The 12045-nt window shown below is 37.6% G+C and overlaps 1 long non-coding RNA gene across 1 annotated transcript in view; it reads right to left on the reverse strand.

The window, feature by feature from the left end:
* Positions 1–12045, reverse strand: part of LOC146761019 (uncharacterized) — a 43142-nt gene that overhangs the window by 15564 nt on the left and 15533 nt on the right. The window contains exon 4 of the long non-coding RNA XR_014945247.1: positions 9387–9453. This is a non-coding gene — a long non-coding RNA (uncharacterized LOC146761019). The remainder of the gene's footprint in view (positions 1–9386; positions 9454–12045) is intronic.

The following is a 12045-nucleotide window of genomic DNA, read 5'->3' on the forward strand; positions in this document are numbered from 1 at the left end:
ACAAAAAACAAACAAAAACCAACAAAAAACACCTAACAAACAAAGCCTTTCACAGTGGCTACATGAATACTACTAAGACACTTATTCTTGATTATTCACTAGAGTGGTATTTGTAACATCATGTTTTTTTCAGACTTATCTGGATGAAAAAAAATCCTCTCTTCTCCAATGGATGTCCAACACTGTCCAAGACAGAGCTGCCACACAGATATACATATGTAGGCTGAAAGAATAGTCCAAAGGGAACATCATGAAATTAATGGTGAGCAAACACAACCCCTTGCAGCTGTGAAGGGAGATTAAGACAGTTAGGGTTTCAAAAAAGGAGTGTCCATTGAAATTCATAGCTTGTAACAATGAAGAAAACTTTCATTCTCTAGAATAGTAGGTTGTTGCCTAGAAGAACACTGGAAGCAAAGATCTCATCAATTTGTGTTCCTCCTATGTTTTACACCTCTATTTCACATGGTCATAGCACTAACTAGCTTTCATACACTGGCGATCAAACATCAAAAAAGAAAGAAATGAAGTCTTGGGTCAGTTTAAATTGATAGTGGCCTTTGAAATCAATGAGATGAACACCCCAAGACAGAGCCAGCCCCTTATCTTTATTTTTGCCTATGAAATTACTGAATAATCCTACTTCTGCTCATTGTTGATACACTCTGGACAGACACTGGACAACAAGCAGGACAGCATGACAGCGTTACATGGAGAACCACAACCATCTTGATGACTGAACACACAGAGACAATTATGGGAAACAAGACAGTGTAATGACAGACGGTTTTTGAAACTTGCTCATCCTGAAGATCATGAAAACCTCAAAACACATCAACACCTGGAACCCTCTCCAAAGCAATGTGCTCTCTCACTGATTTTATAGCTCTCCATACTTTGGATTCTTCTTCAGAAAACAGATTCTGTTCTGAGGGCACCCGCATCCAAATAGGAGCTCATTTTTCTCATAATCTAAATTGAAATGTAGCAAATGCAGCATCCCCATGAAAAATCAATCTTCCATCACAAAGATGTTTAGCTTGACACTGGACAGAATGTAAACTTCTTCTCAGACCATATCACACCTCACACATTTGCAGGAATATACATATAGGCCTTAGAGATTTGTACAAAGTTAAGGAACTCCAGCATAATTAATAAAAGCAACACTGATTTGAATTAAATTGTACTTCTGTTTCAGACAGTACTAGAAAGCACTCTATATAAAAGGTGACTTTTTAAACATATTTGTCTTCATACATTATATTATACTAAAACACAAATGTTTACATCTTTGAACTTCTTTTACTCAGCAAGGCCGAAGTTTTTCTTTTCAGCTTATTCCAGAAAAGAAAGGTTCTTTGCAAAGTTGCCTGAATTCCCCAAACAGTTCTTTTACAGCATCTTCAACACAAAAACCTCCAGAATCCAGTCCAGAAAAAACCTGAGTTACAATACTACTTCTTTTTTCCATCCCATCAGCAACCTTCAGTTTTCCATTCTGATTCACACAGACTCTAGACTGTTCCTGTTCCCTCAGTAGGATGCAAAGTCTCTAGCAGCAGGGAAAATAGAAGCAGCAGCTTAACTAGCATTCAAAATGGTGACAGCAAGACTTTCCGGGCAATTAAACTGATGTCATCCTTCCCTCTACTCAGAATTAGCACTGTTTCCCACAGAGGAGAGGGCTGTAACCTCATAGAGAAATTAATGGGTATACAAAAATCTGATAAGTCACTGTCTCCCACAAAGAGCTATGCATCTCTCCATGTTATCCTTGAGAACATCCAGAAGATCCATCATATTTGCCAAGAACTAGACTGAAACATGAATAATTTCCCAATGCTACTAATTTTTAATAAGCAATTCAGTAATTTATTTTTATATATATATATATATTTTTTTTAAACTCTTTTTTTGTGACTCTTCTGAAGCCCCCGGGCAAAGTCTATTATCCCAAATGGATTTTTCACAGTAATGCTAAATTGAGCATCCCAAATTTGTAGTATGCTAATTTAGCTCAACTTTATAAGCGTGTTTGATCAGCAAGCTTTAAATTGGTTGAACAGGAGAAACACGGGAATATTCAACATAAGTAACTCTGTAAGCTTCATATTTGAAGAAAAATACATGAATGGGTTTTCCCTTATAAAGGTTATCACTCTGACGCAAGAAAGGACGTCGCTAAAGGAATGAAGAGAAACTGAAAGCTGATCCCTACCAAACAGCAAATACCCTGCTTTGGAATAACGGGAGAACATACAGGGCTGGTGCAAAGCGCAGAAGTTAGTATTTCACATCCCCAACCAAATAGGGATCCCTAGCCAGATAGGGAACACAAAGCAAAAATCAAAGAGTTTCCTCTAAACTCATTCTGAAGCTTGCAATCTAAATCAACTGATATCAGCCTTGAAGAACCTTTCTCCAGTCTGTACTCTGGAAATAATAGGTCTGCTGAGCATTGTGGCTAGCCTGAACGAGAGAACGGTTGTGCTGCCTGCTACTGTGACCAGCTCCCCTCCCAAGTGAATGTCCCTGAGAGGTCCTTCTTCACTGTGATCAGTAGGACTGGTCTCTGGTTGAACAAGGGATCTTGAGCAATATGTTTTAAATAAACACCCCAAAAAAGCCTGCAGTCCAGATTTATTCCCTCATAACTTTATTCAATAAAGTGTTTCCTCTATGTTTTGCTGTAGCTGCTAGTACTCTCCTTCTTTAAGGAGAACAAGTATTTACAATGTATCTGTGAACAGATAGGTAGATAAAGAACACCACAGTTCATCCGATTGCTAACCAGACCATTTCTACTTCATACAGTTTTAAAACAGTACTACATGCAATTCAGTAGAAAGACTGTTGTAACCAAAGGTTATACTACCCAACTGGCTCCTTTTACTTGTTATGCTCCGTAAAATATGCTTATTGTACAACTATTATGAAGAATTCTGAATTTATATCTATCTTCCTCCCAAAATATGCATGTATAAAACACTATGAAAAAAAAGATCAACATTTATTTGCATCACACTGAAACACAGGAAGGGGCTTTTTTGTTTTGTTTTCATGGTGACTCTTTAATCGCTCCTAGAAGCAGCAAGAAGGCAGTTTTCCAATCCCCTGACTTGCCCTCATTGTCAAGAAAGCTACCCAGTCCAAGAGTAAGGGTTTACTCAAGAACAGCCAAGAGCTTGGGGCTGAGCTAATACTAAAGACCATGAATCCTGAGAACAGCTGCTTCAGCCAACAGGCAACCCAGGCTCGTCAGTACTATTATGCAGTTTCCACGGTAGAAAAGAGCTTTAACGCTCATTAAACCTGGAACCCTTCCAGACACTAATGCAGGATGCTGACTTTCCTAGCCTTTCAGATATTCCAACATCATACCACCCTCTGTGTTTTTATGATCATATACCGCCTACACTGAAAAGGCCTACATATGGGCTGCTTCCTTAATTCTTCAAAAAGTAAATGAAATCCGCCATGCTGTTACTAGTTATCGCTAGTCACACAAATCTGTGGGACATATGATAAAAATCAAGTAGTTATGATAGCACTGCTTGATCATTTAAACAATGATGTTTTCAGATGACAGTTCTTTATACTGACTGATCTTACGATACTAGCTCGCAACAATTTCCAGCAGCTAAATTGCAGAGGAAGACAGCTGAAATTTATTCAGTACACTGCTAATATTCCTTAGTCACGCAAACAATTGCTCTTTTAGCCTCACCACTCAGCACGACAGCAAAACAAAAGGAGACAACAGTCTGCAATCTGCGGGCCAGCCCATGTCAATGGGTTGCAGCTCCCCCAGCAGGCTGCTGAGGCAGATTCAAGTTCTCATTGACAGTGGTGCTTCTCATTTTAGAGAAAAAAAAAATAAAAAATCCAACAACCCTAAACATTCGGTGTTTCATCTTAGTAGGGCTCACTTTCTTAGAATGGCACAAAACAAGCCCCTGACTATTACCTGTCTACCCACGTTCTGTGTTAATTTTCAGTGGGCATTAACTAAAAATGAGCAGGCAGACAACTACAGCCAAGCAGCAGACACAGGAGAAGGTTTCCTAAATCGATATTTGACTGTTGAATTAGAATATCTTACAAGACTTTCAGGACTTAGAGTACCAACTCTCAGCTACTCAGCCTGAGTTGCTCGCTTCTAGACAGAATGGTGCTACAAAGGTCAAAGCAAAGCTTGTAACTACTGAATACATACCAGAATAATTCACAATAAAACACATGCAGTGAAACAAAATTAAAATCACTACCTACCTAGGGCTTTTGAGTCACAGGTATCATCATACCAGCTAACACAGATAGAGAGAAAAAGAACTTTCACCAACATCCTCTTCTTCCCCATCTCCTTTATGTATTCTTAGAAAATAAAAACTCCTAGTAGTTGCTGAGACAACCCCTGCTAGTACCACCTCATTATGATTTGTAGTAGCCTCACCTGTTCCCTTTTAATGTTCTCTAGAACACCTGAAACCATCCTAGATATTAACTCATCTTCAAACTTTTGAGCTGTTACATATGATCCTGAACTGAGAGAGTTACGTTCTGAAAATGTTAACAAAAAATACAGTTATTTACAAAGGAAGGTTCTGGCTGCTTATCCTGAAGAAGGATCTTGGACAAAATACAGCATAACCATGTAACGAAAGCACAGAAATAATACTGAGAAAATTTGAGGTATGTTTTTTTTATTATTAAGTTTTGTTGCACTTACAATCAACAGTGAATTTTAAAAAGCATGCAAGATCATATCACAAAACGGTACTTTGAAAGCAAACATGATGTTTGTCAGTGAGCCATGGTATCTCCTGGCCACGTTCTCAGTTGAGAGTGCCTCTGCCAGGCAGATGACTGAGAGCTAGGAACAACAGCTTCATTAACAATCAGATAAATATATTATACAAAAATGAAGAACCCTAATTCCTTCCCCAGATTAAGCCTGAAGCCACAGAAATACCCATTTATGTGTGTGAACATGCATTCAAAATAATCATCATAACTACTTTTTTCAGCAATAGTTACCTATTTTACAAACAAAGGTGGAGGAGAATATCAGCATAACTGATTAGCAGCAAACAGAATTGCCTATGGAAATCTAAAAACTGAAAATTGAAAGATGTAGAATTGCTAACTGAAACATACTTCTGTTACAGAATATTGAAAACACCACAGTACTTATTGTACGGTCCTTTGAGAAGATTACATACATCTTCAAGGAACTGTAATACAAATTAAACATGAAATGCAGAAATTCTACCAGCAGAATTGGTAGTTGGATGAAACAGAACTAAATTGCTAATACTTGTATCTTACGAATTACAGTAGCCTGTCAGAAATCTGCAACTGTTCTTTCCTTTGTATTTGCTGAGAAATTTATCTACTTTTTCCATCTCTATTATAACTGATTATGAATTTTCCTTGTGCTTTTTATTCTATCACAATCCACAACATAGACAAATCCTGCGCTGAACATATCAGGGATGAAGCAGCATCACAGCTCTGCTGAAATGTATTTGGCGCATGGAACATCTCCAAGTTCTTCTGCGGAGACACTGTTCCCATTGTGAAAACTCCAAAGCCTGGCACACTTTGCAGTTTCATCAGGAAGAAGTAGCTGTTCTTAAAAAATTGTTTCACTTTTGTTGGTGCTGGGAGGCAGATAACAAAGGAAAGGAATTAAAGGCAGACGCAGTGGGAAAACAGCCTGAGCTCAGAGCAAGCTCTATAGAGGCAGCAACATGGAAGCTACTCAACCTGAGCTGGGCTAAGAGCTGCATCACCAAAGCCAGGAAGGAACAGACACATGAACTAAATTGAGCAGCACTTGGGTCAGATCAATATGTGATGGGACCTGCAGATCAAAAACTGTTTTCCCTCCATGTCAGCATCTAGCTGAAATCTTTGACCAAAAGCAGACAACGAAGCAAAGCGCTAATAAAGCTGTGAAAGAGAATCAAGAGATTTCAGTCATATGAGACTGAGTGCCAGATGCTCAGACAGGGCTGTGTGCAAGAGTACAGGTGGTTCACATAGGGAAGAGGGCACGCTGTAAAGCAAAGGTTGCTTTTAAAGAAGCCTGCATCACACAGCCATATCATATCATGGAGACAGCTCTCCCACATGGGCCTGCCCAGCCCTGGAGCTGAGCTGACAGAAACAAGAAATTGCTGCAAGGAACTTGATGTCCTTTGATTCATTTGTGTTCTGACTTGGAGCAAAAAAGTATTTTCAAAACTATCCCCAATGAAACGGCTCTCACACACTCATGCCCCAGTCTCCACTTTATTTTTCATTCACACATTCACATAATGGTTTTACAAAGTATTCCTCTCAATGCTTTATTTTCAACAAGTTTAACTGTCCTCAACTATCATGCCACTTCACTACAAAAAAAGGAGGAACTTGATCCAGAACACATTCTCTATTTCAAACAGCATTCATCAACAACACCCTCTAATGAGTTTTAGAAGTAGGACAAAAATTAGTTTCCAACATTTCTAGAATATATAATTATTTTGTCCTAACTAAATAAATCTGGCTTAGAGCACTGTGATACAGAAATATACAGTACCTTCAGAACAAATTCTGAATAGAGATATCCAGAGTACAAAATCAGTGCAGTTGCGGCTTCCAAATTATTGGCATTGGCTGAGCTCACTACAGCCTCATTAACTCAAATACTTATTCAGTGTTTGTTAGTTTTGAAATCTAGACTGAATTCTTCTGTGATAAAACTTTAGTGATATTACCTAGGTTAAAACAGATCCGTTTGAGCCTAGCTAGAAGATGTCTTTTTTTTCTATCTAACAGCCAACTGTGCCCTCAAAAAGCTGGAGCCAAAAGCACAGGAAAATGTGTTGTGTTTGAATTGTATCAGGGATATGGTTGCACTTGAATGAAATGCTGTGTAATGAAACCAGATGAGCCCTCAAATTCTTCATTCAAAGTGCTTGCAGCTCAAATTTTGAATGAATATAAATAACCGTTGAACAAATAAGTTTAGTCTGTTGGAGTTTAAGAAAGCACTTAAGTTCTAAAAAAAAAATAATATGTATTTTTGAATAAAATATGTTTAAAGCTTTTGTTACCTGTCAATATAATTCTAAACAGCAGCATATATTTTTAATATGTACCTGGAGTTTCAAGAAGTATGGAAGCAACACAAGACTGTAAATTCACAGACCAAAAAGGAAAAAGAAATCATAGGCTAATTGTCTGCTCACAAAAGAAAAATAAATCAAACCATTTGGCTGAATGCAGTCTTAAGTCTCATTTGAAGAACAATTACTGTTTTCATCTCCCCTACTTTTTGGAGTTTGGTCATCTCTCAAGAGTATTTTTTCTTCAGTTTGAAGGGTTATTTTTTGTTCTGTGTTTGTTTGTTAACATTTTCTCAGCATAAAACATTTCTGTTTAGCAAGACAGACACACATTGCGAGTAGTAATCTGTACTTATATAGGCTTAAACTACACCAAACACCCTTCTCAGATCTCATATTGATAGTTACAGTAATTATCAACAAAATTCCAATTTAGCATTATTTTTTCCTCTGGCTTTGAAAACAATAAAGACCATAAAGCTCAGAAGGAAAAAAATAACAACCCTAAAAAGCTAATTAAAAACATTAAACATCGGAAACTGTAAGCCAATGAACACTGATATTAACCAGGGTCTCTGGGTATTTCTAAAAAGCATGACACCAGAAAAACAGAAAGAAGCCAGTTTGGCTGCTAAAGACTTCAGTTCTTCTCCTGCTTATTCCAGCAAGCGTATGAATTTGTGGAAGTTAGTTAGTTCCAGTACTTATTCCCATTCACAGCTGGTACTCCTATTCCACACATTCTCTTTAAATCGCTTCCCTCAAGGACTCCACTCACAAAAACCATCATAGGGCAGCAGAATCCCACTTCTCAAGTAGAAAAATAATGGGCAGGAAATAAAATTCTTTTTTTTTTTTTTTCCCACCATATAATAATTTATATACCTATTTAGTTATTTTAGTCTACATCACTAGAAACCAAAGCTGCCAGACTTTATTTGGTGGAAAAATCTACTCACAGTTCTTTAAGAATATCTTTCACAGCTATTTTTTGAACCTACAGAATATAACATCCATCAAAAAGTTGCATGTTTAATTACCATCTCACAGATCTTTTGTAATTTCACTTGTTTTTGTATACTCTGCAGCTCAGGATTGACAGTCAAGATTAAGCAGAGCTGAGGAAAAAAAATAACTGCAGTTTAGTCAGTTACCAGCTATGAAGCCTCTGAGAGCAATCAGAAAGGGCATGTAGATAAGATAATCTATCTCATTGAGTAGATAAGTATGTTTTCTAAACAACTGGAGTAACTGAAAGAGAACCAAAACAAATACACAAATGTGCTAACTGCCTTTGCTTCACAGGGTTGACCTTCTACTCTCTAAAAAAAGCAAGGGGCATGGGGGAAGAAAAATAGAGGCTTATCCACCTTTAAGTACTGATAGTTTCCCAAGAAATGTAACACCAACCCTATTTCATCCACGATTGTTCAAACATAGGTTGTCTGGGCCACCTCACCAAACCGCAAGTGTTTTCTAGCACACGTGAGGACTGTGCTCTGGTGCAGTGCCTCCGTACAGGATCTTGCTTCTAGCTTCTGCTTTCTCAGGGTATGCTTCCACGCACACAGCTCTACTGGCTGCTTACTAATAAGAGCCTCTTTGACTTTTCTCCATCATCTAGAAAACAGTTTAATCACAATCCATAGACTCTCCTATGTTCATCTTACCTCCTTAGGTTTATGTTATTGACCTATGGCCTCTATTGATTTAGCAATTATTAAACAAAAGAACATTGAATCGTTCCCTCTTTTAGCCTGGAGGGAAAGACAACTGCTCCAAGTTTAGATTCAAGCCATAGCACCAAACAGGCAGAAGGCTGCAGCAAAAGCACACGAGTACAAACTTGTGTGGCAGAAGTACACTGTTTTGCACATCTCTCACTGTGAAAGTAAACATTAGCCTCTGCTGGGCAATTAAATCCCCACTCCTTCAGATTTTCACCTTTCAGTACACCCAGTGAGATAAGAGCAACTATGTGACTGAGACTGAACAGTCTGAATATACAGACCTGGTCATTTATTTCTATAGAACAAACAGTGAATAAACAAAACACATAAGAAGTACTGATTATTTTATAGTCAAATCTAGGGAGTTTTGATTTGTGAGACACACACCTACAATCAACTTTTTATCACAAAAGGACTGGGTAAAACAGCATACATTTCACTCTATATAAATACATAATTTAATTCATTTGGTTTTTTTACTACATCAGTTATAAAACTTGTTGAATATTTCCTACCAGTGGTAAGTAATACAACTTACTTGTAAGACTGTTTCAGCATTCCGCTGTCCTTGCCTTCCTCCGACGCATGCATACATTTGAAATGACCTGAAAGCATGTAAGGAAGGGAAGTGAAATGTGACTGCATAAGCACAACAGATATACATACTGGCAGTTTTCAAAAATTGCAGGATTATATTAATCTCTCTAACAGAAATCAAAATATGCTCATCTGAGCTCATTAACTTTAAAAGATTCATATCAGCTCCTCACAACAGAACAACAGCCACACAAAATATAAACATTATTTGTATTCACTTATCCCCTCAGTTTTATTAACCCATCCTCCCTTCCTCCTTCACTGTTTTAGTCACTGTTCCCGGAAGCAACACAACCTTCACAAAGAAGATCATAATGGTGCTTCTACAGAGCTGGATTTTCATACAAACCATTCAACCAACCCTACCTTTCTGTCACTTATAAAATAGCGAACAGTATAATGGAAATAATTATTTACCTATTTTCCTTTTTTACCCTCTTCAAAAAACAAGTTTTTTTAGTGATTTCTTTTAATAGCAACTGTAGGCAACACAGATAACTGTATGGGAACTGCTGAATCATGGCCTGAACCTCTGATTAAGCACTTGAGGTGAGCAACAAGTCACCCCTGGGAGCACAGGTGAAGGCAATTCTCCTCACCTCAGAACAGGCGGAGCTCAGCTCTACTTCTCCTAGACCCCATTTAAGAGCTGACTACCACAGGTGAAAGATCTCTTTTGGAGATTGCTCCATGTGGAAACTTTCAGTAAGCCAAGGGTAAGCTCCATCTATTCTTCTCTAACGCAACAACTTGTTTAGCCTAGTTCTTCTGTATATTTCCTAATCATAACATTGGTATATTCATTGATTACACAATTACATATGTTAATACAGCAGGCAAATAAGTTGTGAAACGATTTTTTAGTAAATATCAGTTTTTAATCAAGTCACATTTATTACTTGTGGGAATATTTTAGTTCAAGTAAATTTTGAAAACACCAGAAAATATTGTATAGCACATAAGAAAATCCCAATAAAAATGTACCACTGCTATCAAGAATAGTTCTAGTTGTTTTCTAGTCTACATATGCTGCATATCAATGTTTTCTATATTAAAATAACAAAAATGTTTGTTTTAAGCAGCTATATGCTATAGTAGACAGTGCAATAGTAAGGGGTCATTTTCTTATTTTTTCAGAACTTTCATTTAGGTATTATTCCTGGTCAAGTTGGGCATTTCAGTGGTCCATCAGGAAAGAAAAGAACAATGCAAGTTCTTCCACAGACATTTTTTTCATGTTTAATATTAAGATGATTCTAAAGCATTAACTTCAGTAAAACAGTGACAACTCATTTTATTCTCTGTTCCTTATCTGATGAGTAAATTCATTAATATTTTATCCGGAGTTGTACAGCAAAAATCTCCTCCAAAAAATACCATATTTCCACTGCCAGAAATTTCAGACAGATGATTTATTTCATATCATTCTTTTTCAAGAAGAAATACTTACATCGGCACTTCTTATTTTTACTGGAGGATGTCTGCCTAGTATTCACAAATTCAATTACCTTTCCTTGATATGGAATGGTTTCTTACATTACTTTATTTTGAAGTTGGAAGTTTTCTTCCTTCTGATTTTTGCTTTGCTTGCTTATTTAATTCTATCTGCTATCATCTGATGATGTGTCAGCAGGTCTCATCACGGGATAAACAAACAACAATCAATAAATAAGAAGCAACTTCAGTTCACATTTTGAATCAAGTTAAGGTGCAGGACTGTTGTTTTCCTGATGAGATGAAGTCTTGCTAGTAGCAGATGAAGTGACTTGCCCCTTACTTTATGCTCCACCTGTAGCTGACTCCCTCACTCATTTCACTGATGCGGGAGAAAACAAGCCACAAAGACAAGATATATTTCCCCTATAGTTTTTAAAAAATTGCTTTCCTGGAGCCACACAAATGCATGTTTGGATCATTAAACATGCATATATCCTGTGAGTGTCACTGCTTAGAGCAAGAGCCATGGGCACTTCATTTTCTTCCCAGCAGCATACCTGCCTCTTTCTTGGCAGTTACCATGCCTTTAACTATATTCCCTTTGGGCAGCACAATTCCCAGCACCCAGCTCCCAGGTTCATACTATCACAACTACATCTGTTCATGGCTCACTCCACTCCTTTAGCAGTTCTGCACGTTTATATACCTACAATAATCTGTTCAGGAAACTGAAATAAGCATAAGCCGTGAATTACCATTACCCTATGGATAATTTTATGAAGATAATCAGTGTGATCAATCCCCTTTTGTGGAGTGGGTGTTTTTCACACTGTCTAAAAATAACACAGCACCGACATCTTGTATGCAGCAGGCCTAAGTATGTCAGCCCCAAGCAATTCACACTGTTTGCAATGCTTTTTAGAACTACTCTCAAAAATCCCTAGTGTACTCTTGCTCTTCATCACCACCTACACTCCTCTCTCTCTCCAGAGAGTAGACTGGTAGAAGACTTACAGTGCATTTTAAATCCTTCTTGACAGTTGTCATTTCTGCTGCACATATTTTTTTCACAGCACAAGCTGCATTTCTCCTATTTCTTATTTCCCAGACTGCACTCTCTATTCTCAGGTCTCACCTTGTTTGGTAACAAAGACATAGGAAAA

Source organism: Coturnix japonica, chromosome 4 (genome assembly GCF_054131305.1).
Source record: "Coturnix japonica strain WE chromosome 4, WE-NBRP24, whole genome shotgun sequence".
NCBI classification, from domain to species: domain Eukaryota; kingdom Metazoa; phylum Chordata; class Aves; order Galliformes; family Phasianidae; genus Coturnix; species Coturnix japonica.